The sequence below is a fragment of the Triticum dicoccoides genome, chromosome 3A (assembly GCF_002162155.2).
Source record: "Triticum dicoccoides isolate Atlit2015 ecotype Zavitan chromosome 3A, WEW_v2.0, whole genome shotgun sequence".
NCBI lineage: Eukaryota > Viridiplantae > Streptophyta > Magnoliopsida > Poales > Poaceae > Triticum > Triticum dicoccoides.
This window is the reverse complement of record NC_041384.1, coordinates 635,995,145-636,021,854: the sequence shown is the minus strand read 5'-3', so window position 1 is coordinate 636,021,854 and position 26,710 is coordinate 635,995,145. Positions and strand designations below refer to the sequence as shown.

The 26,710-nt window shown below is 45.2% G+C and overlaps 3 non-coding genes and 1 pseudogene across 3 annotated transcripts; 1 reads left to right on the top strand and 3 right to left on the bottom strand.

Moving 5' to 3' along the window:
* Positions 1–5,612: 5,612 nt before the first annotated feature.
* On the bottom strand, positions 5,613–5,685 carry TRNAK-CUU. The gene has a single exon. It is a non-coding gene; the product is annotated as a tRNA-Lys (tRNA).
* Positions 5,686–5,823: 138 nt separating this feature from the next.
* Positions 5,824–5,896, bottom strand: TRNAK-CUU. The gene has a single exon. It is a non-coding gene; the product is annotated as a tRNA-Lys (tRNA).
* Positions 5,897–6,160: 264 nt separating this feature from the next.
* Positions 6,161–10,113, bottom strand: LOC119269780 (annotated as a pseudogene).
* A 91-nt stretch (positions 10,114–10,204) lies between these two features.
* TRNAS-GCU lies at positions 10,205–10,286 on the top strand. The gene has a single exon. It is a non-coding gene; the product is annotated as a tRNA-Ser (tRNA).
* The last annotated feature ends 16,424 nt before the right edge of the window (positions 10,287–26,710 follow it).

Below are 26,710 nucleotides of genomic sequence, written 5' to 3'. Positions count from 1 at the left end.
AAGGCGTCTCATGGTGGTGAGCTTCTGGCCCTCCGCAACGAGGGCGAGGCGGCACACCTCCAATGTCTTGGCATCCGCGTCGGCCGGGACGGGGGCGAACAAGTCGTGCAGCGCCGTCTGTAGAGCGTCATGGGCGTTTTCGCCTGAGGGGGCACCGTGGCTGATGACCAGTACCTCGGTGATGGCACTGCCACTGCTGTCGGCTCGAGGAAGAGGGTCGTTGATGACCACCACGTTGGTGGGGAAGGCGTCAAGGGATGCCGTGTCAGAGTCGACAAGCATCGGGTCGGTGGAGCCAACCGACTCCAAGTCCGCGGCAAGCTCGCCGGAGACGTGGAGTTGGTCGAGGAGGCTGACGAGGTGGCTCTCGGGGCAGTCTGTGCCCGCGTCGGATGCGGGCTCGTCGGAGATGCGAGCCTCGCCAAGAAGATCGGCGAGGCAGCTTGCCGCGCAGGCGTTGGTGACGTCTTGCAGCGCGTCGAGGCAAGCGCCATCAGGCGAGCCGGGCTGGCTACGCACATTGGGAAGGAAGAGGGTTCCCGTCCAGAACAGGTCTCCGGACGATGGTGCACCTGGCCCCACGGTGGGTGCCAAATATCGGGTGGTTGGTGCGACATATGCCAATGGATGGCTTATCATTGTGGGAGCCAATAAAACATCACCGGTGCCTGGAAACGGGATAAGGCGAAGACATGCATGCCGGCGAATCTTACCCAGCTTCAGGGCTCTCCATGGAGATAACACCCCTAATGCTGCTCTGCGGGGTCTCTGCATGATCACTAGCTTGATGGGTAGCTATAGAATGCTCCTTGAGCTGTTCGGTGAAAAGATGAAGGAGGGCAAGGCCAGCCCACTCCTCTTCTCCTTGTGGTGTCTAAAACTATCGAAAAGAGAGAGAGCCCCCTTGCATGGGTGCCCCAGGGGGTTTATATAGGCCTACCCCCAGGGGTACAACGGTAATCCGGCTGGGCGCGGGCCCCAGTCGTCTGCGTCTACGCTGGCCGGCTTCTCCGCCGACCGATGGGCCCGCTGCCTGGTAGGCCCCGCCGGCTGCCGGCCTTCTGGTCGACAGGTTGGCCCCACCGCTCGAGAGTCTTGTCGGAGGCTGGTTACTGTTGCCTTGCCTCTGGTGACGATGGCTTTGTCATGGTAAGCATGGCTACAGTGCCGCCGCGAGGCGGCTCATCACTGTAGCCTTACCTTCTCTTGTCTCCTTAATGAAGAACCTCCTTGGAAGGAGAGAGCTGGCCGGCTATCGGAAGCCGGCCATACCCTTGGCCGACTGTGGGAAGCCCGGCCGCCTTTGGGATCTCCCTAACCGAGGGGGCCCGCCACCCACGGGTCGTACTAACCGCTCGCCGTGGGTGACGTCACGATCATCGTGGCAACAGTGCCGCGCCGGACGGGTGATGGCCGCCCCGTACGGTGCACTGTGGCCAAGCGTGCGTCGGGATTCGGGGGTGGCAGGCTTTACTGTAGCCATGCCCCGACTTGTCGCCGTTATGTGGGTGCAGACTCTGAGGGCAAGATCTTAGCCATCTGCTGAGGAGCCGGCTCCTAGGAGTCGGCCTTTCCATGGCCGGCTTCGGGAAGTCGGCCTTCTCGTGGTCTTGTTTCTCAAGGATTTCAGGGCTGGGCCGCCTTTGCGCAGCCGGCTTGAGAGATAGCCGGCTGGGGGAAGGCGGCCCCATGTCTTGGACGCTTGGAGGCTTGATCGGCCTATAATTTTTTTGAAGTACCAGGGGAAGCCGGCTAGGCTACCCGTGGTCATTTACTCCGACACCGAGTTTGACTTTTGGTTTAGGACATATTTGGAAGTGAGAAAGTGGTTGAGGGCTTTGGAGCATATTACTAAGCACTTTGAGCAAGCAAGCCATTAAGCAACACCTCATCCCTTCTTAATAGTATTGGCTTTCCTATAGACTCAATGTGATCTTGGATCACTAAAATATAAAATGTAGAGTCTTGAGCTTGGAGCTTGGGCCAATCCTTTGTCCTTAGCATTTTGAAGGGGTTCCACATCCTCTAGTCCATGCCACTTCATTGTTGAACTCATCTGAAACATACTAGGTAAAAGTGTTAGTCCAACAAGAGATATGTTGTCATTAATTACCAAAATCACCTAGGGAGCACTTGTGCTTTCAAGGGGATCACATCATTAGATAATGATGTGTTTGACTTGACCCATCCGTTAGCTTAGCACGATGATCGTTTAGTTTGTTGTTGTTGCTTTCTTCTTAACTTATACATGTTCCTATGACTATGAGATTATGCAACTCCCAAATACCGGAGGAACACTTAGTGTGCTATCAAACGTCACAACGTAACTGGGTGACTATAAAGATGCTCTACAGGTGTCTCCGATTGTGTTTGTTGAGTTGGCATAGATCGAGATTAGGATTTGTCACTCCGATTGTCGGAGAGGTATCTCTGGGCCCTCTCGGTAATGCACTACGGAACGAGTAATTAGTTGCGGAATGATGCATTACGGAACGAGTAAAGAGACTTGCCGGTAACGAGATTGAACTAGGTATTGAGATACCGACGATCGAATCTTGGGCAAGTGACATACCGATGACAAAAGGAACAACGTATGTTGTTATGCGGTTTGACCGATAAAGATCTTCGTAGAATATGTAGGAACCAATATGACCATCCAAGTTCCGCTATTGGTTATTAAACGGAGATGAGTCTCGGTCATGTCTACATAGTTCTCAAACCCGTAGGGTCCGCACACTTAACGTTCGGTGATGGTCGGTATTATGAGTTTATGTGTTTTGATGTACCGAAGGTAGTTCGGAGTCCCGGATATGATCACGGACATGACGAGGAGTCTCAAAATGGTCGAGACATAAAGATCGATATATTGGAAGGCTATGTTTGGACATCGGAAAGGTTCCAGGTGAGTTCGGGCATTTACCGGAGTATCGGGGGTTACCGGAACCCCTCGGGGAGTGTATGGGCCTTATTGGGCCTTAGTGGGAGAGAGGAGGAGGCGGCCAAGGTGGAGGGTGCGCCCCCAAGCCCAATCCGAATTGGGTGGGGGGCCGTCCCCCCTTTCCTTCCCTCTCTCTCCCCCTTCCTTCATCTCCTACTCCAACTAGGGAAAGTGGAATCCTACTCCCACCGGGAGTAGGACTCCCCCCCTTGGGCGCGCCGTGAGAGGGATGGCCCTCTCCCTCCTCCACTCCTTTATATACGGGGGAGGGGGCACCCATAGAAAAACAAGTTGATTGTTTAGCTGTGTGCGGTGCCCCCCTCCACGGATTTCCACCTCGGCCATATCGTTGTAGAGCTTAGGTGAAGCCCTGCATCGGTAACTTCATCATCACCGTCATCACGCCGTCATGCTGACAAAACTCTCCCTCAACCTCAGCTGGATCTAGAGTTCGTGGGACGTCACCGAGCTGAACGTGTGCAGATCGCGGAGGTGTCGTACCTTCAGTGCTAGGATCGGTCGGATCATGAAGACGTACGACTACATCACCCGCGTTGTCATAATGCTTCCGCTTTCGGTCTACGAGGGTACGTGGACAATACTCTCCCCTCTCGTTGCTATGCACCACCTAGATGGATCTTGCGTGTGCGTAGGAATTTTTTTGAAATTACTGCGTTCCCCAACACCTCCATGGCTCTAAGACCACAGGAGACGAGGTAGACTGACGGTGGCACCGGATGGAGGCACGAGAAACCCTAGTCAAAAGGTCCTCTTTCTTCCACGGGAAGAAAGAAAACCATCTACTCCAAATTTAGCTTCATAACTAGCAAGATGCCCATGCGTTGCATGGAACATAAAGATGCATTTATACGAGCTGTTTATCTTGTGGGAGACGAAGATGAACGAGGGAAGGCCTTATCTGCAAATATGGAGAGGGGTGCAGGTATCTTTTTACAAAATTGTCATAGTTTGCTTTTTATCCGTCAGATATAGATTGGACGGTTTATATTGTAAGATGGCAGGCACACCATCATCACCAACTCGGTTTTTTATGAGAGTAGAGATAAATAAGTTTCCACTTTTCAGTGTTTTGTTACCTAGGTGCTGGATCTGGATATAAGAGCATTTAGATCACTATCATAATAATCAAAAAGTCACTTTTTCTACCAATATTGTTTCCTTTCTTTTTGCGAGTAATATTTGTTTTCTCTGTGGCTTATTTCTATCTACTCCAAATTTGACTTCATAATAATACGTTTCCACTTTCCAGTGTTCCGTTATCTAGGTGTTGGTACTTACTTCATAATGATCAAAAGGTCACTTTGGAACACAGATGATAGGAGCACTTCTCAGGGACCATGCATGTGGGCAACATAATTTATTTATCTTGCAGGGAGCTGTTCTCATGCCGTGATGCATTGGAAGTAGAACTTTGCGCATGTATGGAGAGTCTCTCACTTGCTATCCAACGTACTGATCTGCCAATCTATAATCTATAATACTTAAATAGTTGATCCTCACTACTTCTATTTCTCTTAACATGAAACCCATCCACCTCACCAAGTGTGTCACGTTAGCATCCACTAACAATATGTTTCAACCCATGCAAACATTATTTCATTATCACTAATTCTCTCAACATGCAAGCATCCCACCTCATAATACACTACAATATTTTCAGCCCATGCAAACCATACCAATATGTTTATTTTTGTCACTGGACATATGTAGTAGAATAGATAATTATCTTTTAATTTAGATCTTTTCCTTCATATATAAGTCATTTGTAATTAATTTTTATATTCCCGCAGCAACGCGCGGGGAAATTCCCTAGTTCATATTGAGATGGATTCCCTACTGGCAGTGAAGTTGGTCAGTGGTGAATGCATGGATAGGTCGTTTTTTACTTCTTTGATTGGAGAAATCAAGCATCTAAGGTCTCTTCGTATTACGACAATATCAGATGTTCCTTGTGATCAGAATCGGGTCAGCGATTGCTTAGCAAAATTTGCAAGAGTCAAGGTATAACACTAGTCTGGTTGGGATCTGGTATCCCCGAAGTAGTTGATTTATGTAAGAACGACCAAAGACAAACGCCGACCGGATCCCACGAGATCCATCCGAGACAAACCTCCACATGCCTTCTGACGATGCTTGAAACATCACCGGGACGGGGCTAGGCGGGGAGGATCGTATTCCATCTGCAAGAGGCCGCCACCACCTCATTTTCTTGAGCAGGGCAAAAACGTTAACAAAACTCAGAAAAGCATCTAAAACAGAGCCCTCCCGCCGGCAAGGGCTGGGATCCACCGTGTCTAGGAGGCGAAGCGGACCGGCGGCGCCGGCGAGAGACAAGGAAACCCTAGATGATAGTTCGCACGAGGGCAGAAGCGAAGGGTGCGGGGGAATCGGAAAGGAAAACCCATGCAATGATGTGTTTGAATCTGAAATTTTGGCAACCAGAGAAAGGGTTAATGCTAGCCTTGCAATGGAGTAGATCCCAAGTTCGGACTGCTGTGTGGCTTGGGTCAGGTCCGAAACAATTTTGGAAAAGGGAAACTTTTCTAACGCAACCTGAGCAAAGGCAAGTTTCTGCGTACATTTTACAAGCTGATTCGTCATTCATGGCACATGGAAACCGATTCCTGCGGAGTGGGAAAAAAACAAAAGAGGTCGCCCACCGTGGGGCTTGAACCCACGACCACAAGGTTAAGAGCCTTGCGCTCTACCAACTGAGCTAGACGGGCTGTCTTAATTTTGGAAAAGGGAAACTTTTCTAACGCAACCTGAGCAAAGGCAAGTTTCTGCGTACATTTTACAAGCTGATTCGTCATTCATGGCACATGGAAACCGATTCCTGCGGAGTGGGAAAAAACAAAAGAGGTCGCCCACCGTGGGGCTTGAACCCACGACCACAAGGTTAAGAGCCTTGCGCTCTACCAACTGAGCTAGACGGGCTGTCTTAATTTTGTTTTGACTTCTAAGTAACTCTTCCATCTAAGACGCATAGAAGGTGTCACTACATCCTACTCCCCCTAGCAAAAAAGAAGCAAACACTGATATAAAATGACAAAAATAGTGAAGTACAGATTTATCTCTATATATGAATTAAAAAAATTATTTCTATATTGTACACTTAGTAGGGGTGTGCACGTATTGTTAGGTCCTCATTTTAACCAACCAAATGTGCCACATGCCACCAAAATCATGATGGGAACACAGTCGCAATAGAAACACTGATTTAGCATTCAGAAACAACGACAGGACAGCTCTCAAGTTTGACAAGATATACAAAATCAATAAGTTGACAATAATTGACAGAATTTAATTAACCAGAGGTACACGGCTACTACTTACACTACTTGCAAGGCTGCTCCCTTTCCTCAACAATCAGCATTTTTTCATGGTGAAATAGGAGGGTGCTAGCCACAAAGGGCGGTCCAGCAAGCTACACAAGCATCAGTTAGTTAGCCCATGTTCAACTGATCAATTGTCACTAGAGGACGCTTTGCAGCCGCGGCAACCACCGCGTTGAGTTGGAAAGAAACCCTCTGGCTCTGGCTCTGGTTCTGGCAACGAGGCTGATGTTGCTTGCTGCCCCTCTGATCCTGCGAATAGTTTGGACTACGATCGGCAGGGATTGCTTCGGCTCCCTCGTTGCCATCTTCTGCTTCTTCAGTCTGAGTTGGTGGCTTCAGTGCGGGTAGGAGCTGGTAGTTTTCACTCAACAAAGTGTCCTGCTCAGGTGGCAGAGGAATCGAGCCAGGTGGAGCGACAGACTTGGGCAGCGGGATCTTGTTCCGGCTGCGTGCCAACTCAAGTAGAACCTGTGACATCAGCAAAATGACTTGTCAACCACCTATGCATACAGAGTACTTTGTGTCAGCTAGAGTTTTCAGGGATCTGATAAAACATAAAACAAGCACTTGACTTCAAAGCATAACCGCAAGAATTGTTCATAGCCTTTATCTACGCAAGATCCTGTTTAGTTGCACTTACCGGCTAACCCACAAGTGACTACACTTGTGAGTGACCCTCAATCTCTAATATCTTTGTACTACCTAATAATATGATTCATCAACATTTTAGGTATATCTTCAGATGCCAGCCTCATACACATTGAGAATCATACCCTGTCCATTTCGTGTTTCTATATAAGTCCAGCCATGCATTCCAAAACATTGTTTTCTACTACGCTTAGCCTGTTCCTGGATATTTGGAGAGGTGGGAGTGGGGGGGCACCAGTGTACCAATGAATTGGTAGATAACCGTCGTTACGGAGTGGTATGTGGGGAATTTCAAATCGGAGGAGGAAACCCACAGGCCACAGCAGACACACCTGAGTTGGAATAGGCTAAGAGTTCTAATAATCTTTTGTTCCTTAAGTTAGGAATCGTTTCAACAGAACCTGCAGCAGTCACATTCTGCGGCATTTTAAGTCTGCATCCATCCAAGACACTGGTCTTGAGTCACCTATATAAAGGTCCCGTAGCTGCAGTGACTGATGCAAGTTATCAGTAAAGAAGTCTCCCCCTAATCTCTATTCGCCATTACCCCGTTACCTTTTTGATCTGTGATGGCTACAGCTACAGTGCCTCCTAGTCAATACCTCATCAGCCCTCTAACAGATGCTCTCCCTTCTATGTGATTATTTGACTTGACGCATCCATGAAGAGTGTCCAAATCTGAGGCTCTAACAGATGCTCTCCCTTCTATGTGATTATTTGACTTGACCCATCCATGAAGAGTGTCCAAATCTAACGGAAGTTATCGAGAATACACATAATATATCTAAAGAGTAAAACCAACTAATAAGGAAACCGAGCATTCTTGTTTCCAGTTGCAACAGAAGGCTGCTACGGTACAAAGCAGCATATCTGCACTAACAGAAGAGGGTATTTATTTCTTGCTTGCTTCTCTTCTCAAAGGTTTCATTATGCATATGGTTCCTTTGCGTATTAAAATCTTCATGTGGTTTGTCCACAAGCAAGTGATACTCACAAAGGACAACTTAATTAAGAGGCGATGGGTAGGCAATTCGCGGTGTTGTTTTTGTGATCAAGATGAAACAATACAACATTTATTTCTTGAATGCCCACTTGCCAAGTTACTTTGGAGAACGATTCATATAGCTTTTAATATTAATCCTCCAGTAGATATTGCGTCTCTGTTTGGGACGTGGTTAGCTGGGGTTGAACAGATTACTGCAGCTCGTATTCGGATTGGAATATGTGCGCTATTATGGGCTATATGGAACTGCAGGAATGATATGATTTTTAACAGACAACACACTTTAACTTTTTTGCAGGTTATCTTCAGAGCTACAACTTGGATCCGTACGTGGTCCTTACTCACTCCTATGGACTCCAGGGAGCCTTTGGTTACTGGGTGCAACCAATCGGAGATGGTAGCTCGGGTTATATTCAACCGGTTCGGATGACGCTCGCATAACAGGATAGGAGTCTAGGGAGCTTATCCTTCTTATCACCGTATCGGTTGTCATTGTCCGCATGTATTTTTCCTTATTTTTACTTTGTTTTGCTCCGTTTGCGAGTACTCTTTGGATTGTTAATAAGAGGGCCGCATGCATCATCATGATGCAGAGGCCGGGGGCATGCCTCCATTTCCAAATGAAATAAAATATGGAACTACTAGTGGCACATGATTCCTAAGATTTTGGACCCTTCAGCAGATAAGCATTCAGTGCCTCTTTGATTCGCAGGATTTTCAAAATGCAGGAACAGGAAAAATGTAGAAATAGAGTGTCATGTCCTCTTATATCCTATGGGATTTGGAGAAGTGTTTGATAACACAGGAAAAACAAAGGAATTCTACAAAGAAGTTTGAGTGCATGAAAAGTTTCCTTCAAAATGTAGTACAAATGAATCCTATGGAAAAAATCCTAAGGATTCCAATCCTACAAATCAAACGACCATCACAGGAAAAAAATCCTAAGGATCCAAATCCTGTAAAAACCCTATGAAATTCCTTTGTATCAAAGGAGCCCTCAACTTTCCAAATAAGGCATGGGTTCAGGTGAGGATTCCTAATAACACATGGACTAAATTGAATGTCAATCTTTTCTGCAACTGGCCTCTCCTTCCATCCTCTGCTACTAGCAGCAACCAGGGATGTAACTGTCAGCACTCCCTGATTACCCATCAAACTGGCAAAAGTTCGGTCGGTTCCAACCTCCTACAGGATAAAGGAGTCATCTTGGTCCTCATGGTAGGGTGCTGAAGTACTACTACTTGAGAAGTTGAGAATTTGGAAATGAATCTGCGTTTAAATCTCACATTCCCTCCTATGCTTTCCTTATAATTTCAGTATAACACCGACTGATATGTTGGTCCCTCGGACCGCTGCAAGTGGATAAAATGACATTTAGTTAGCTGAAGGATTCGAAACCGAATCTCTTCGTTGCGGATGGTGGCTTCTAACCACCATGTCTGAAGCTTTGATTGTTGTGTTCTTATCCAACAATGCATTCTATTAATAAATCCACCCTTATTTCAAATTTAATTTTCCTAATAAATATCTCTCAGCCAAGAAGCAGCAATTAACTGAAATCTCAACAGAGCACATTATTTCTTGTATGGAGATTATTTCTTCCGCGACACATCTGCACATCCTCTATTATGCTCACTGTTTCCCCAACTGGAGTCCACAACATTACTCCCTCTGAATCCGATAGGTTCATAGGAGATTGTTTCGTCATTCACCAATTGAAGAAGGTAGCACCAGAGCCGTTGAGCGTCGTGCACCAGGTCGTATAATGAAGCTACGAAACCTAGTAAATTTCGGAATCTAACAAGGATAATATACTAGAGTTTTTTGGTGAGATTGGTGGTACTCGTACCTCGCGGGGCGGCGGCTGGGAGAAGGAGAAGTTGACCTTGGCCTGGATGGCGAGGCGGACGTCGTCGGCGTCGAGCTGGGGCTTGGCTGCGTGGTCGGCGTAGACCTGGGCGTCGCCGAGCACGTCGCCGACGTAGCGGTAGGCCAGGTCCAGGAACTGGTGCACGACGCGCGGCTCGTACTCGCCCTCGCCGAGCCCCATCGACCGGAGGAGCTCCCGCACCACGCGCGCGTCGCGAGGCTCGTCCGGGCCGGAGGCTCCTCCCGCAGCACGCCGCCGCGGACGGAACCGATAGCCGCACGCCGCCGCTATCCATGCTCTGTGTCTTGTCTGGTCGGGGGTTTCGGGGAACGAATCAGAGGGTTAGATGTTATACAAAACGGGAGAGTTGCATTGATGTCAACAAAGACGCTTTGGCCGAGTGGTTAAGGCGTGTGCCTGCTAAGTACATGGGGTTTCCCCGCGAGAGTTCGAATCTCTCAGGCGTCGATGTTTTTAAGTTTCTTCTATTTCTTTGTGCCTTATTTCATTCTGCTCCATTTTTTCTGTCTTATTTATTTATTTTCCGTGAAAAGGTTTTTCTTTAACTCCAAGGCATCGTTTAAAAAAAATCTCTGACATATTTCTCTATACTCAAGTTTTTTTTACTCTTTTTTCTCTGCCTTATTTTCCGTCGATGTTTTTAAGTTTCTTCTATTTCTTTGTGCCTTATTTCATTCTGCTCCATTTTTTCTGTCTTATTTATTTATTTTCCGTGAAAAGGTTTTTCTTTAACTCCAAGGCATCGTTTAAAAAAAATCTCTGACATATTTCTCTATACTCAAGTTTTTTTTACTCTTTTTTCTCTGCCTTATTTTCCGTCGATGTTTTTAAGTTTCTTCTATTTCTTTGTGCCTTATTTCATTCTGCTCCATTTTTTCTGTCTTATTTATTTATTTTCCGTGAAAAGGTTTTTCTTTAACTCCAAGGCATCGTTTAAAAAAAATCTCTGACATATTTCTCTATACTCAAGTTTTTTTTACTCTTTTTTCTCTGCCTTATTTTCCGTCGATGTTTTTAAGTTTCTTCTATTTCTTTGTGCCTTATTTCATTCTGCTCCATTTTTTTTGTCTTATTTATTTATTTTCCGTGAAAAGGTTTTTCTTTAACTCCAAGGCATCGTTTAAAAAAAATCTCTGACATATTTCTCTATACTCAAGTTTTTTTTACTCTTTCTTCTCTGCCTTATTTCATTCTACTCCATTTTTCCCTTACTCTTTTTTCTCTGTCTTATTTCATTCTACTCCATTTTTCTCTCTATTCTATCTAATCCATTTTCTCACTGTCTTATTTCTTCTTTTCATGAATGATTTTTTTTACTCCAAGGCGTCAACATTTTTTATTTTTCATTCTTTGGCTTATTTCTCTACTAGCAAAAGAGCCTGTGCGTCCCAATAGAAGAAGAAAATACCGCACGGCCCTAGCCCAGTAACCACAACTAAGACCCCAATAGGTCTTGCCGAGGTTATTGACGGTTTCCTTCGTCTTCATTTTGGCTTTAATGAGCTGTTCATTGCAATCCGGATCGGTGTCGGTACGAAAGAAAGATGGATCGTGTGCTATTTCATTCTGCTCCATTTTTTCTGTCTTATTTATTTATTTTCCGTGAAAAGGTTTTTCTTTAACTCCAAGGCATCATTTAAAAAAAATCTCTGACATATTTCTCTATACTCAAGTTATTTTTACTCTTTTTTCTCTGCCTTATTTTCCGTCGATGTTTTTAAGTTTCTTCTATTTCTTTGTGCCTTATTTCATTCTGCTCCATTTTTTCTGTCTTATTTATTTATTTTCCGTGAAAAGGTTTTTCTTTAACTCCAAGGCATCGTTTAAAAAAAATCTCTGACATATTTCTCTATACTCAAGTTTTTTTTACTCTTTTTTCTCTGCCTTATTTCATTCTACTCCATTTTTCCCTTACTCTTTTTTCTCTGTCTTATTTCATTCTACTCCATTTTTCTCTCTATTCTATCTAATCCATTTTCTCACTGTCTTATTTCTTCTTTTCATGAATGATTTTTTTTACTCCAAGGCGTCAACATTTTTTATTTTTCATTCTTTGGCTTATTTCTCTACTAGCAAAAGAGCCTGTGCGTCGCAATAGAAGAAGAAAATACCGCACGGCCCTAGCCCAGTAACCACAACTAAGACCCCAATAGGTCTTGCCGAGGTTATTGACGGTTTCCTTCGTCTTCATTTTGGCTTTAATGAGCTGTTCATTGCAATCCGGATCGGTGTCGGTACGAAAGAAAGATGGATCGTGTGCTATTAACTAAGGTTGCATCCTAAATAGCATTTAAAACATTTAACAGGTAAAATAACATCATATTCTACATATTTTTCTAATCAAATTTCATGTATAACATGTTAAAATTGGAGTTAGAGTTTAGAAAATACAGGTACTTTAAAAAACTATTATTTGTTATAAATGGACGGGAGGTTAATTATATAAATGTCAGTGATTTTCCGCTAAAACGAAAAAATGATTCATTTTCTGTCACTTAATGGTGGAGTGCGGGTTATTTACCAGAAAAGTGAGGGGGCAGTAAAGACGGTTCGTTTTCTCACTTAAATATGGATGGCGGGTTAATTCATTGAAAACAGAGAGGGTCTCTATAAAAATTGCTGACGGTGAATGGGCAAAAGCACTCCATACTTTATTAGTAGGTAAGATACTCAAGTTTTTATACTCTAAAGTTGACGCATGATGGTGTGTTCTTATGTTTTGTTGTAGCTACTTGCCGGTATCAACATGTCTTTCTTGTTAGAATTTTAACAATTATTTTAGTGGTAGGCTGAAACATCATAGATTATGTTTCCTTTGTAAGAATTACAATATTTTTCGCGGGGTAAAACATTACAATATTACAAGCCCATACTCCAAGGCAATATATTTTAAATTTTAATTCCCTGGCTTATATCTTTATACTCAAGTTTTTCTTAACTTCAAAATTGACTCATGCCGAGCAGGGGTGGTTGGACGGGCTGGCATGAGCTCGGCGTGTAGGGGTGGGAACAACAAGGGAAAGTTCCCTCCCACCAAGCTCGGGCTGGTTTTCGGTATACGCAAAAACAAAGGAATGATATTCTACATATGCGGTTTGGAAGGCTGGTTTGCAATTTACTGCAAAATAAAATTACAGTACGCCCGGTTTTACAGTATCTGACCTGAATGTTTGTTTGTTTTTTGCGCCGAAACACTACAACGATAGTTATTTTTATTCTTTTACGGTATGTGCTAGAGTTCCTCTAAGGCAAACAATGCTCCATGCTATGAACACGACCGGTGATGCATCACGGTATGTCATAACTGATGTGGTTGCTCCGCCTAGCTTGGTGATACTTTGTGCTGGCTCAAGAAGCTTGCAATGCATCAGCTCGCCTCCCACGGAGTGTTTGTAGCTGGCATGGAAATGAAAAAAGCGTCTATAAAATTAGAAGAGAGGCTATGTTTTCAAGGTGGTTTTGTGCAAAATATTGCCACATGGTGATAGTCAACCTACGACGTACTCCTTCCATCATTGAAAAAGTGTACTTCCAATTTTATTGGAAAGTCAATTTTTTTATGTTTGGCCGTATTTATACAATAATATATCAACATTTATGCCATCAAATTAGTAGCATTAGATTCCTGATAAAATATATTTTCGTCATATACCTATTTGAATTCACAAGCATTGATATATTTTTGCACAAACCCGGTCAAACTTTAAGATAGTTTAACCCTTGAACAAAGTTGGAAGTGCACTATTTCAAAAACGGAGGGAGTATATGTAAATCAAATCTGATACAAACTTATAATTTTATAAGAATTAAGACTTCAATAGTAACTATTATTTTCATTCACCAAGAACTTCATTTGTTTCTAAATATAAGACCTTTGAGAGGTTTCAATATGGACTACATATGGAGCATAATGAGTAAATCTACACTTTAAAATATATCTACATATATTCGTATGTAAATTGGAATCTCTAAAATGGTTTGTATTTAGAAACGGAGAGAGTAGCTATTTTTTGGCGGTTATGAGAAACTTGTGTTTAGGGGTTATGAACCCGCGATCCTCCTTCCTCCCCTACAGCGCCCAGGGGCGGCTCGGGCGCCGGCCGCGGCCACGGGGAGGACCACCCACCCCCTGCGGACGGAAGTGATGCTTCCGACGCGAGCCTTGTTGTGTTCCCGGCTTCGTCCCCCCGCTCCCCTGCTGGTATTCTTCCCTACATCTCCAGTGAGCTATCCACCGAGATCGTCTCCTCACCTGCTACCCCACCTTCGTCGGATGCTCCTGCTCCTCCCGTGGAGGTTGGGCCGGTTCCGAAAGGGGATCCCACCCATTCCTCTCCCCGCGCCACCCCGGGTCGGGCGGACCTGGGGACCCCGGCGCCGATGGCTCTGATCCCGGCCGCGCCCGCCTCTTCGTCGACCTGCCCCTCGACCTCCTCGTGCATCGCCCTGGGTGGGGTGTCGACGGTGGTGGTCACCCCGGTGGCCGCCCCTCCACTCCCGCCTCGGTCTGCGGCGTACTCCAGGAGGGGCCGGTCGACCTCGACCCCGGTGACCTCCTCGCGACGCATCGCTCGGATTGAGGTGGCCAGACCGGCGGGCAGCCCGGCTCTTCCCATCCCTGAGCGTGCTGCTCTCCGGGCCGCTTCCCGGAACCTCGAGTTAGGTACCCCATCCATTCCGACCACCTCTGCTACATGTTCCTTCTCTGCGTTGGAGTCGATTCCGCTTGGCCGCCTCGCTAAGGTGGCAGCGGACTCGGCCATAGTGTTCAGGGGGGAGGTTGCCCCCCTCTAGTTCAGATCGAGGCGATACGTGCGCGGGAACTCCTTGATGGTCATCTGGCTGAGGCCCGCACACGTCTCTCCTCCTCCTTGGCCACCCCTACCGGGGCTGTTCCGAGCGTCGGCCCTCTCGCGGCGGTCGCCCCGGGTGAGATCTGGGGCCGCACCCGCGCGCGTACTGCAGCCCTCCGCGCCTAGAGCGCCTCACGTGTCTTGGGGTCAAGCAGCCCCCCGATGGATGCGTGATGTGGACCATCTTTTGGAACATCCGCGGTTTCGGCCAAGCTGGTCAGCGCCGCCAACTCATCGACTACATGCGAACCGAGCGAATCGACATCCTGGCAATCCAAGAAACGATGCGGACTGAATTCTCCTTGTCGGAACTTGAGCATCTAAGCTCCGACTTGTTTGCTTGGCATTGGCTCCCTTCTAGTGGGAGTACGGGCCACTCAGGTGGCATCCTCCTAGGCGTGAAGGATGCCACCTTCGAGGTAGGAAGCATGGACCGAGGAGAGTTCTTCCTTAGCATGGAGGTGTTTGAGCGAGCTCTCAATTTCAAATGGGAAATCATCACGGTTTATGGCCCTGCCGATCACCGCCGATCTGAGGCCTTCCTCATGGAGCTCCGTAGGAAGGTAGCCTCCGCCCAGCTACCGGTGGTAGTGGGCGGTGATTTCAACCTCATCAGGACGGAAGAAGACAAGAGCAATAATTTAGTGAATTTCCCTCGCATGCAAATGTTCAATGACTACATTGCTGACATGGGGTTGTGCGAGCTCGATCGGGTCGGGGCGAGATTCACTTGGACTAACCGCCAGGTTGATCCGACTCGCTCGGTCCTCGATCGGGTCTTCGTCTCCCTTGAGTGGGACATTCGTTGCCCCCTAGCATCGCTTCAGGTGATTACGCGGATTGGCTCAGACCACGTCCCCCCTCTTCTCTCTTTGGGGAATGTGTTGGGGAACGTAGTAATTTCAAAAAAAAAATCCTACGCACACGCAAGATCATGGTGATGCATAGCAACGAGAGGGGGGGAGTGTGATCTACGTACCCTTGTAGATCGACAACGGAAGCGTTAACTTGGTTGATGTAGTCGTACGTCTCCACGGCCCGACCAATCAAGCACCGAAACTACGGCACCTCCGAGTTCTAGCACACGTTCAGCTCGATGACGATCCCCGGACTCCGATCCAGCAAAGTGTCGGGGAAGAGTTCCGTCAGCACGATGGCGTGGTGACGATCTTGATGTACTACCGTCGCAGGGCTTCGCCTAAGCACCGCTACAATATTATCGAGGATTATGGTGGAAGGGGGCACCGCACACGGCTAAGAATATGATCACGTGGATCAACTTGTGTGTCTTGGGGTGCCCCCTGCCCCTGTATATAAAGGATCAAGGGGAGGAGGCCGGCCGGCCCCTATGGCGCGCCAAGGAGGAGTCCTCCTCCTAGTAGGAGTAGGACTCCTACTAGGAGGGGGAAAGAAGTGGGGAGGGAGAAGGAAAGGGGGGCGCCGCCCCCCTCTCCTAGTCCAATTCGGACCAAGGGGAGGAGGCGCGCGGCCCACCTTTGGCTGCCCCTCTCTCTCTCCACTAAGGCCCATATGGCCCATTACTCTTCCCGGGGGGTTCCGGTAACCCTCCGGCTCTCCGATTTTCTCCGAAATCACCCGGAACACTTCTGGTGTCCGAATATAGCCGTCCAATATATCAATCTTTATGTCTCGACCATTTCGAGACTCCTTGTCATGTCCGTGATCACATCCGGGACTCCGAACTAACTTCGGTACATCAAAACTCATAAACTCATAATATAACTGTCATCGAAACCTTAAGCGTGCGGACCCTACGGGTTCGAGAACAATGTAGATATGACCGAGACACGACTCCGGTCAATAACAAATAGCGGAACCTAGATGCTCATATTGGCTCCTACATATTCTACGAAGATCTTTATCGGTCAGACCGCATAACAACATACGTTGTTCCCTTTGTCATCGGTATGTTACTTGCCCGAGATTCGATCGTCGGTATCTCAATACCTAGTTCAATCTCGTTACCGGCAAGTCTTTTTACTCGTTCCGTAATACATCATCTCGCAACTAACTCATTCGTTGCAATGCTTGCAAGGCTTATGTGATGTGCATTACCGAGAGGGCCCAGAGATACCTCTCCGACAATCGGAGTGACAAATCCTAATCTCAAAATACGCCAACCCAACATGTACCTTTGGAGACACCTGTAGAGCACCTTTATAATCACCCATTTACGTTGTGACGTTTGGTAGCACACAAAGTGTTCCTCCGGCAAACGGGAGTTGCATAATCTCATAGTCATAGGAACATGTATAAGTCATGAAGAAAGCAATAGCAACATACTAAACGATCGGGTGCTAAGCTAATGGAATGGGTCATGTCAATCAGATCATTCAACTAATGATGTGATCCCGTTAATCAAATGACAACTCTTTGTCCATGGTTAGGAAACATAACCATCTTTGATTAACGAGCTAGTCAAGTAGAGGCATACTAGTGACACTCTGTTTGTCTATGTATTCACACATGTATTATGTTTCCGGTTAATACAATTCTAGCATGAATAATAAACTTTTATCATGATATAAGGAAACAAATAATAACTTTATTATTGCCTCTAGGGCATATTTCCTTCAGTCTCCCACTTGCACTAGAGTCAATAATCTAGATTATACTGTAATGATTCTAACACCCATGGAGCCTTGGTGTTGATCATGTTTTGCTCGTGGAAGATGCTTAGTAAACGGGTCTGCTACATTCAGATCCGTATGTATCTTGCAAATCTCTATGTCTCCCACCTGGACTAGATCCCGGATGGAATTGAAGCGTCTTTTAATGTGCTTGGTTCTTTTGTGAAATCTGGATTCCTTCGCCAAGGCAATTGCACCAGTATTGTCACAAAAGATTTTCATTGGACCCGATGCACTAGGTATGACACCTAGATTGGATATGAACTCCTTCATCCAGACTCCTTCGTTTGTTGCTTCCGAAGCAGCTATGTACTCCGCTTCACATGTAGATCCCGCCACGATGCTTTGTTTAGAACTGCACCAACTGACAGCTCCACCATTTAATGTAAACACGTATCCGGTTTGTGATTTAGAATCGTCCGGATCAGTGTCAAAGCTTGCATCAACGTAACCGTTTACGATGAGCTCTTTGTCACCTCCATATACGAGAAACATATCCTTAGTCCTTTTAAGGTACTTCAGGATGTTCTTGACCGCTGTCCAGTGATCCACTCCTGGATTACTTTGGTACCTCCCTGCTAGACTTATAGCAAGGCACACATCAGGTCTGGTACACAGCATTGCATACATGATAGAGCCTATGGCTGAAGCATAGGGAACATCTTTCATTTTCTCTCTATCTTCTGCAGTGGTCGGGCATTGAGTCTTACTCAATTTCACACCTTGTAACACAGGCAAGAACCCTTGATCCATTTTGAACTTCTTCAAAACTTTGTCAAGGTATGTGCTTTGTGAAAGTCCAATTAAGCGTCTTGATCTATCTCTATAGATCTTAATGCCTAATATGTAAGCAGCTTCACCGAGGTCTTTCATTGAAAAACTCTTATTCAAGTATCCCTTTATGCTATCCAGAAATTCTATATCATTTCCAATCAGTAATATGTCATCCACATATAATATCAGAAATGCTACAGAGCTCCCACTCACTTTCTTGTAAATATAGGCTTCTCCAAAAGTCTATATAAAACCAAATGCTTTGATCACACTATCAAAGCGTTTATTCCAACTCCGAGAGGCTTGCACCAGTCCTTAAATGGATCGCTGGAGCTTGCACACTTTGTTAGCTCCCTTTGGATCGACAAAACCTTCTGGTTGCATCATATACAACTCTTCTTCCAGAAATCCATTCAGGAATGCAGTTTTGACATCCGTCTGCCAAATTTCATAATCATAAAATGCGGCAATTGCTAACATGATTCGGACAGACTTAAGCATCGCTACGGGTGAGAAGGTCTCATCATAGTCAATCCCTTGAACTTGCCGATAACCTTTTGCGACAAGTCGAGCTTTGTAGACAGTAATATTACCGTCAGCGTCAGTCTTCTTCTTGAAGATCCATTTATTCTCAATTGCTTGCCGATCATCAGGCAAGTCAACCAAAGTCCATACTTTGTTCTCATACATGGATCCCATCTCAGATTTCATGGCTTCAAGCCATTTTGCGGAATCTGGGCTCACCATCGCTTCTTCATAGTTCGTAGGTTCATCATGATCTAGTAGCATGACTTCCAGAACAGGATTACCGTACCACTCTGGCGCGGATCTCACTCTGGTTGATCTACGAGGTTCAGTAGTATCTTGTCCTGAAGTTTCATGATCATTATCATTAGCTTCCTCACTAATTAGTGTAGGTGTCACAGAAACAGTTTTCTATGATGCACTACTTTCCAATAAGGGGGTAGGTACAGTTACCTCGTCAAGTTCTACTTTCCTCCCACTCACTTCTTTCGAGAGAAACTCCTTCTCTAGAAAGTTTCCGAACTTAGCAACAAAAGTCTTGCCTTCGGATCTGTGATAGAAGGTGTATCCAATAGTCTCCTTTGGATATCCTATGAAGACACATTTCTCCGATTTGGGTTCGAGCTTATCAGGTTGAAGCTTTTTCACATAAGCATCGCAGCCCCAAACTTTCAGAAACGACAACTTTGGTTTCTTGCCAAACCATAGTTCATAAGGTGTTGTCTCAACGGATTTTGATGATGCCCTATTTAACGTGAATGCGGCCGTCTCCAAAGCATAACCCCAAAACGATAGCGGTAAATCAGTAAGAGACATCATAGATCGCACCATATCTAGTAAAGTACGATTACGACTTTCGGACACACCATTACGCTGTGGTGTTCCGGGTGGCGTGAGTTGCGAAACTATTCCGCATTGTTTCAAATGTACACCAAACTCGTAACTCAAATATTCTCCTCCACGATCAGATCGTAGAAACTTTATTTTCTTGTTACGATGATTTTCAACTTCACTCTGAAATTCTTTGAACTTTTCAAACGTTTCAGACTTATGTTTCATTAAGTAGATATACCCATATCTGCTTAAGTCATCTGTGAAGGTGAGAAAATAACGATATCCGCCACGAGCCTCAATATTCATCGGACCACATACATCTGTATGTATGATTTCCAACAAATCCATTGTTCTCTCCATAGTACCGGAGAACGGTGTTTTAGTCATCTTGCCCATGAGGCACGGTTCGCAAGTACCAAGTGATTCATAATCAAGTGGTTCCAAAAGTCCATCAGTATGGAGTTTCTTCATGCGCTTTACACTGATATGACCTAAATGGCAGTGCCACAAATAAGTTGCACTATCATCATCAACTCTGCATCTTTTGGCTTCAACATTATGAATATGTGTGTTACTACTATCGAGATTCAATAAGAATAGACCACTCTTCAAGGGTGCATGACCATAAAAGATATTACTCATATAAATAGAACAACCATTATTCTCTGATTTAAATAAATAACCGTCTCGCATCAAACAAGATCCAGATATAATGTTCATGCTTAACGCTGGCACCAAATAACAATTATTTAGGTCTAATATTAATCCCGAAGGTAGATGTAGAGGTAGCATGCCGACCGTGATCACATTGACTTTGGAACCGTTTCCCACACGCATCGTCACCTCGTCCTTAGCCAATCTTCGCTTAATCCGTAGTCCCTTTGTTCACCTTGCCATCCTTCTTATCCACCAAATACTTGGGGCAGTTCCGCTTCCAGTGACCAGTCTGCTTGCAGTAGAAGCACTCAGTTTCAGGCTTAGGTCTAGGTTTGGGTTTCTTCTCTTGAGTAGCAACTTGCTTGCTGTTCTTTTTGAAGTTCCCCTTCTTCTTCCCTTTGCCCTTTTTCTTGAAACTAGTGGTCTTGTTGACCATCTTAACTTGATGCTCCTTCTTGATTTCTACCTCCGCAGCTTTCAGCATTGCGAAGAGCTCGGGAATAGTTGTTGGAAATATGCCCTAGAGGCAATAATAAATTAGTTATTATTATATTTCCTTGTTCATGATAATCGTTTATTATCCATGCTAGAATTGTATTGATAGGAAACTCAGATATATGTGTGGATACATAGACAACACCATGTCCCTAGTAAGCCTCTAGTTGACTAGATCGTTGATCAATAGATGGTTACGGTTTCCTGACCATGGACATTGGATGTCGTTGATAACGGGATCACATCATTAGGAGAATGATGTGATGGACAAGACCCAATCCTAAGCCTAGCACAAAGATCATGTAGTTCGTATGCTAAAGCTTTTCTAATGTCAAGTATCATTTCCTTAGACCATGAGATTGTGCAACTCCCGGATACCGTAGGAATACTTTGGGTGTGCCAAACGTCACAACGTAACTGGGTGGCTATAAAGGTACACTACAGGTATCTCCGAAAGTGTCTGTTGGGTTGGCACGAATCGAGACTGGGATTTGTCACTCCGTGTGACGGAGAGGTATCTCTGGGCCCACTCGGTAGGACATCATCATAATGTGCACAATGTGATCAAGGAGTTGATCACGGGATGATGTGTTACGGAACGAGTAAAGAGACTTGCCGGTAACGAGATTAAACAAGTTATCGGGATACCGACGATCGAATCTCGGGCAAGTATTGTACCGATTGACAAAGGGAATTGTATACGGGATTGATTAAGTCCTTGACATCGTGGTTCATCCGATGAGATCATCGTGGAGCATGTGGGAGCCAACATGGGTATCCAGATCCCGCTGTTGGTTATTGACCGGAGAACGTCTCGGTCATGTCTGCATGGTTCCCGAACCCGTAGGGTCTACACACTTAAGGTTCGATGACGCTAGGGTTATAGGGAATAGATATACGTGGTTACCGAATGTTGTTCGGAGTCCCGGATGAGATCCCGGACGTCACGAGGAGTTCCGAAATGGTCTGAAGGTAAAGATTTATATATGGGAAGTCCTGTTTTGGTCACCGGAAAAGTTTCGGGTTTTATCGGTAACGTACGAGGACCACCGGGAGGGTCCCAGGGGTCCACCAAGTGGGGCCACATGCCCCGAAGGGCTGCATGGGCCAAGTGTGGGAGGGGACCAGCCCCAGGTGGGCTGGTGCGCCCCCCCACCAAGGCCCAAGGCGCAAGGAAGAGGGGAAGGGGGCAAACCCTAGGGAAGATGGGCCCTAAGGCCCACCCTGGTGCGCCTTCCCCTCTCCCCTCCCCTTGGCCGCCCCTAGATGGGATCTAGGGGGCTGCCGCCACCCCTAGGGAGGGAATCCTAGGTGGGGGCACAGCCCCTCCCCTCCCCTTATATATAGTTGAGGTTTGGGCTGCCCAATACACATGAGTTCCTCTCCCTGTTGGTGCAGCCCTACCTCTCTTTCTCCTCATATCTTGCGGTGCTTGGCGAAGCCCTGCTAGAGTACCACGCTCCTCCACCACCACCACGCCATTGTGATGCTGCTGGATGGAGTCTTTCTCAACCTCTCCCTCTCTCCTTGCTGGATCAAGGCATGGGAGACATCACCGGGCTGTACGTGTGTTGAACGCGGAGGTGCCGTCCGTTCGGCACTAGGATCTCCGGTGATTTGGATCACGACGAGTACGACTCCTTCAACCCCGTTCTCTTGAACGCTTCCGCATAGCGATCTACAAGGTTATGTAGATGCACTCTCCTTCCCCTCGTTGCTGGTTTCTCCATAGATAGATCTTGGTGACACGTAGGAAAATTTTGAATTTCTGTTACGTTCCCCAACAGTGGCATCATGAGCCAGGTCTATGCGTAGTTTCTATGCACAAGTAGAACACAAAGTAGTTGTGGGGGTTGATTTTGTTCAATATGCTTACCGTTACTAGTCCAATCTTGATTCGGCGGCATTGTGGGATGAAGCGGCCCGGACCGACTTTACACGTACTCTTACGTGAGACTGGTTCCACCGACTGACATGCACTAGTTGCATAAGGTGGCTAGCGGGTGTCTGTCTCTCCCACTTTAGTCGGATCGGATTCGATGAAAAGGGTCCTTATGAAGGGTAAATAGCAATTGGCATATCACGTTGTGGTTTTTGCGTAGGTAAGAAACGTTCTTGCTAGAAACCCATAGCAGCCACATAAAACATGCAAACAACAATTAGAGGACGTCTAACTTGTTTTTGCAGGGTATGCTATGTGATGTGATATGGCCAAGAAGAATGTGATGAATGATATGTGATGTATGAGATTGATCATGTTCTTGTAATAGGAATGACGACTTGCATGTCAATGAGTATGACAACCGGCAGGAGCCATAGGAGTTGTCTTTATTTATTTATGACCTGCGTGTCAACATAAACGTCATGTAATTACTTTACTTTATTGCTAACCGTTAGCTGTAGTAGTAGAAGTAATAGTTGGCGAGACAACTTCATGAAGACACGATGATGGAGATCATGATGATGGAGATTATGGTGTCATGCCGGTGACGATAATGATCATGGAGCCCCGAAGATGGAGATCAAAAGGAGCAATATGATATTGGCCATATCATGTCACTATTTGATTGCATGTGATGTTTATCATGTTTTTGCATCTTGTTTACTTAGAACGACGGTAGTAAATAAGATGATCCCTCATAATAATTTCAAGAAAGTGTTCCCCCTAACTGTGCACCGTTGCGACAGTTCGTTGTTTCGAAGCACCACGTGATGATCGGGTGTTAGATTCTAACGTTCACATACAACGGGTGTAAGACAGATTTACACACGCGAAACACTTAGGTTGACTTGACGAGCCTAGCATGTACAGACATGGCCTCGGAACACAAGAGACCGAAAGGTCGAACATGAGTCGTATAGAAGATACGATCAACATGAAGATGTTCACCGATGTTGACTAGTCCGTCTCACGTGATGATCGGACACGGCCTAGTTGACTCGGATCATGTAATCACTTAGATGACTAGAGGGATGTCTATCTGAGTGGGAGTTCATAAGATGAACTTAATTATCCTGAACATAGTCAAAAGGTCTTCGCAAATTATGTCGTAGCTCGCGCTTCAGTTCTACTGTTTATATATGTTCCTAGAGAAAAATTAGTTGAAAGTTGATAGTAGCAATTATGCAAACAGTAAAAGGCTTATGTCCTTAATGCACCGCTCAGTGTGCTGAACCTCGAACGTCGTCTGTGGATGTTGCGAACATCTGACATACACATTTTGATAACTACGTGATAGTTCAGTTAAACGGTTTAGAGTTGAGGCACCGAAGACGTGTTAAAACGCCGCGAAACATATGAGATGTTTCGAGGGCTGAAATTGGGATTTCAGGCTCGTGCCCACGTCAAGAGGTATAAGACCTCCGACGATTTTCTTAGCCTACAAACTAAGGGAGAAAAGCTCAATTGTTGAGCTTGTGCTTAGATTGTCTGAGTACAACAATCGCTTGAATCAAGTGGGAGTTGATCTTCCAAATGAAATAGTGGTAGTTCTCCGAAGTCATTACCACCAAGCTGCTAGAGCTTCATGATGAACTATAATATATCAGGGACATATACGATGATCCTTGAGATATTCGCGATGTTTGACACCACAAAAGTAGAAATCAAGAAGGAGCATCAATTGTTGATGGTTGGTGAAACCACTAGTTTCAAGAAGGGCAAGGGCAAGAAGGGATACTTCATGAAACGGCAAATCAGCTGCTGCTCTAGTGAAGAAACCCAAGGTTGAACCCAAACCCGAGACTAAGTGCTTCTGTAATAAGGGGAACAGCCACTGGAGCAGAATTACCCTAGATACTTGGTAGATGAGAAGGCTGGCAAGGTCGATAGAAGTATATTGGATATACATTGTGTTAATGTGTACTTTACTAGTACTCCTAGTAGCACCAGGGTATTAGATACTGGTTCGGTTGCTAAGTGTTAGTAACTCGAAATAAAAGCTACGGAATAAACGGAGACTGGCTAAAGGTGAGCTGACGATATGTGTTGGAAGTGTTTCCAATGTTGATATGATCAAGCATCGCACGCTCCCTCTACCATCGAGATTGGTGTTAAACCTAAATAATTGTTATTTGGTGCTTGCATTGAGCATAGACATGATTGGGTTATGTCTATCACAATGCGGTTATTCATTTAAAGAGAATAATAGTTACTCTGTTTATTTGAATAATACCTTCAATGGTCTTGCACCTAAAATGAATGGTTTATTGAATCTCGATCGTAGTGATACACATGTTCATGCCAAAAGATATAAGATAGTAATGATAGTACCACCTACTTGTGGCACTGCCACGTAAGTCATATCGGTATAAAACGCACGAAGAAGCTCCATGTTGATGGATCTTTGGGCTCACTTGTTTTGAAAAGTTTGAGACATGCGAACCATGTCTATTGGTGTATATGCATGAAGAAACTCCATGCAAATGGACCATTTGGACTCACTTGATTTTGAATCACTTGAGAACATGCAAATCATACCACATGGGCAAGATGACTGAAAGCCTCGTTTTCAGTAAAATGGAACTAGAAAGCAACTTGTTGGAAGTAATACATTTTGATGTGTGCAGTCCAATGAGTGCTGAGGCGTGTAGTGGATATCATTATGTTCTTACTTCATAGATGATTTGAGTAGATATTGAGTATATTTACTTGATGAATCACGAGTCTGAATTATTGAAAGGTTCAAGTAATTTCAGGGTGAAGTTGAAAGATCGTCGTGACAAGAGGATAAAATGTCTATGATATGATCGTAGAGATGAATATCTGAATTACGAGTTTGGCACAGAATTAAGACATTGTGGAAATTGTTTCACAACCAATACAGCCAGGAACACCATGGTGTGATGGTGTGTCCATACATCATAACTGCACCCTATTGGATATGATGCATACCATGATGTCTCTTATCGAATTACCATGATAGTTTATGGGTTAGGCATTAGAGACAATCACATTCACTTTAAAAAGGGCACCACGTAATTCCGATGAGATGACGCCGTATGAACTATGGTTTAGAGAAACCTAAGCTGTCATTTCTTAAAAGTTTGGGGCTGCGACGCTTATGTGAAAAAGTTTCAGGCTGATAAGCTCGAACCCAAAGCGGATAAATACATCTTCATAGGACACCCAAAACAGTTGGGTATACCTCCTGTCTCAGATCCGAAAGCAATAAGGGATTGTTTCTAGAATCGGGTCCTTTCTCGAGGAAAAGTTTCTCTCAAAAGAATTGAGTGGGAGGATGGTGGAGGCTTGATGAGGTTATTGAACCGTCTCTTCAACTAGTGTGTGGCAGGGCATAGGGAGTTGTTCCTGTGGCACCTACACCAATTGAAGTGGAAGCTTATGATAGTGATCATGAAACTTCAGATCAAGTCACTACCAAACCTCGTGGGATGACAAGGATGCGTACTACTTCAGAGTGGTACGTAATCCTGTCTTGGAAGTCATGTCGCTAGACAACAATGAACCTACGAGCTATGGAGAAGCGATGGTGGGCCCGGATTCTGATAAATGGCTCGAGGCCATAAAATCCGAGAGAGGATCCATGTACGAAAACAAAGTGTAGACTTTGGCAGAACGGCTCGATGGTCGTAAGGTTGTTGAGTACAGATGGATTTTAAAAGGAAGACGGACAATGATGGTAAGTATCACCATCAAGAAAGCTCGACTCGTCGTTAAGATGTTTTCCAACAAGTTCAAGGAGTTGACTACGATGAGACTTTCTCACTCGTAGCGATGCTAAGAGTCTGTTGGAATTATATTAGCGATTACTGCATTGTTTATGAAATCTTGCAGATAGGATGTCAAAAAACATTGTTTTCTCAACGATTTTCTTGAGGAAAGGTTGTATGTGATACAACCGGAAGGTTCAGTCAATCCTGAAAGATGCTAATAAGTATGCAAAGCTCCAGCAATCCTTCTAAGGACTGGAGTAAGCATCTCGGAGTTGGAATGTATGCTTTGATGAGATGATCAAAGATTTTGGGTGTATACAAAGTTTATGAGAAACTTGTATTTCCAAAGAAGTGAGTGGGAGCACTATAGAATTTCTGATGAATATATGTTGTTGACATGTTGTTA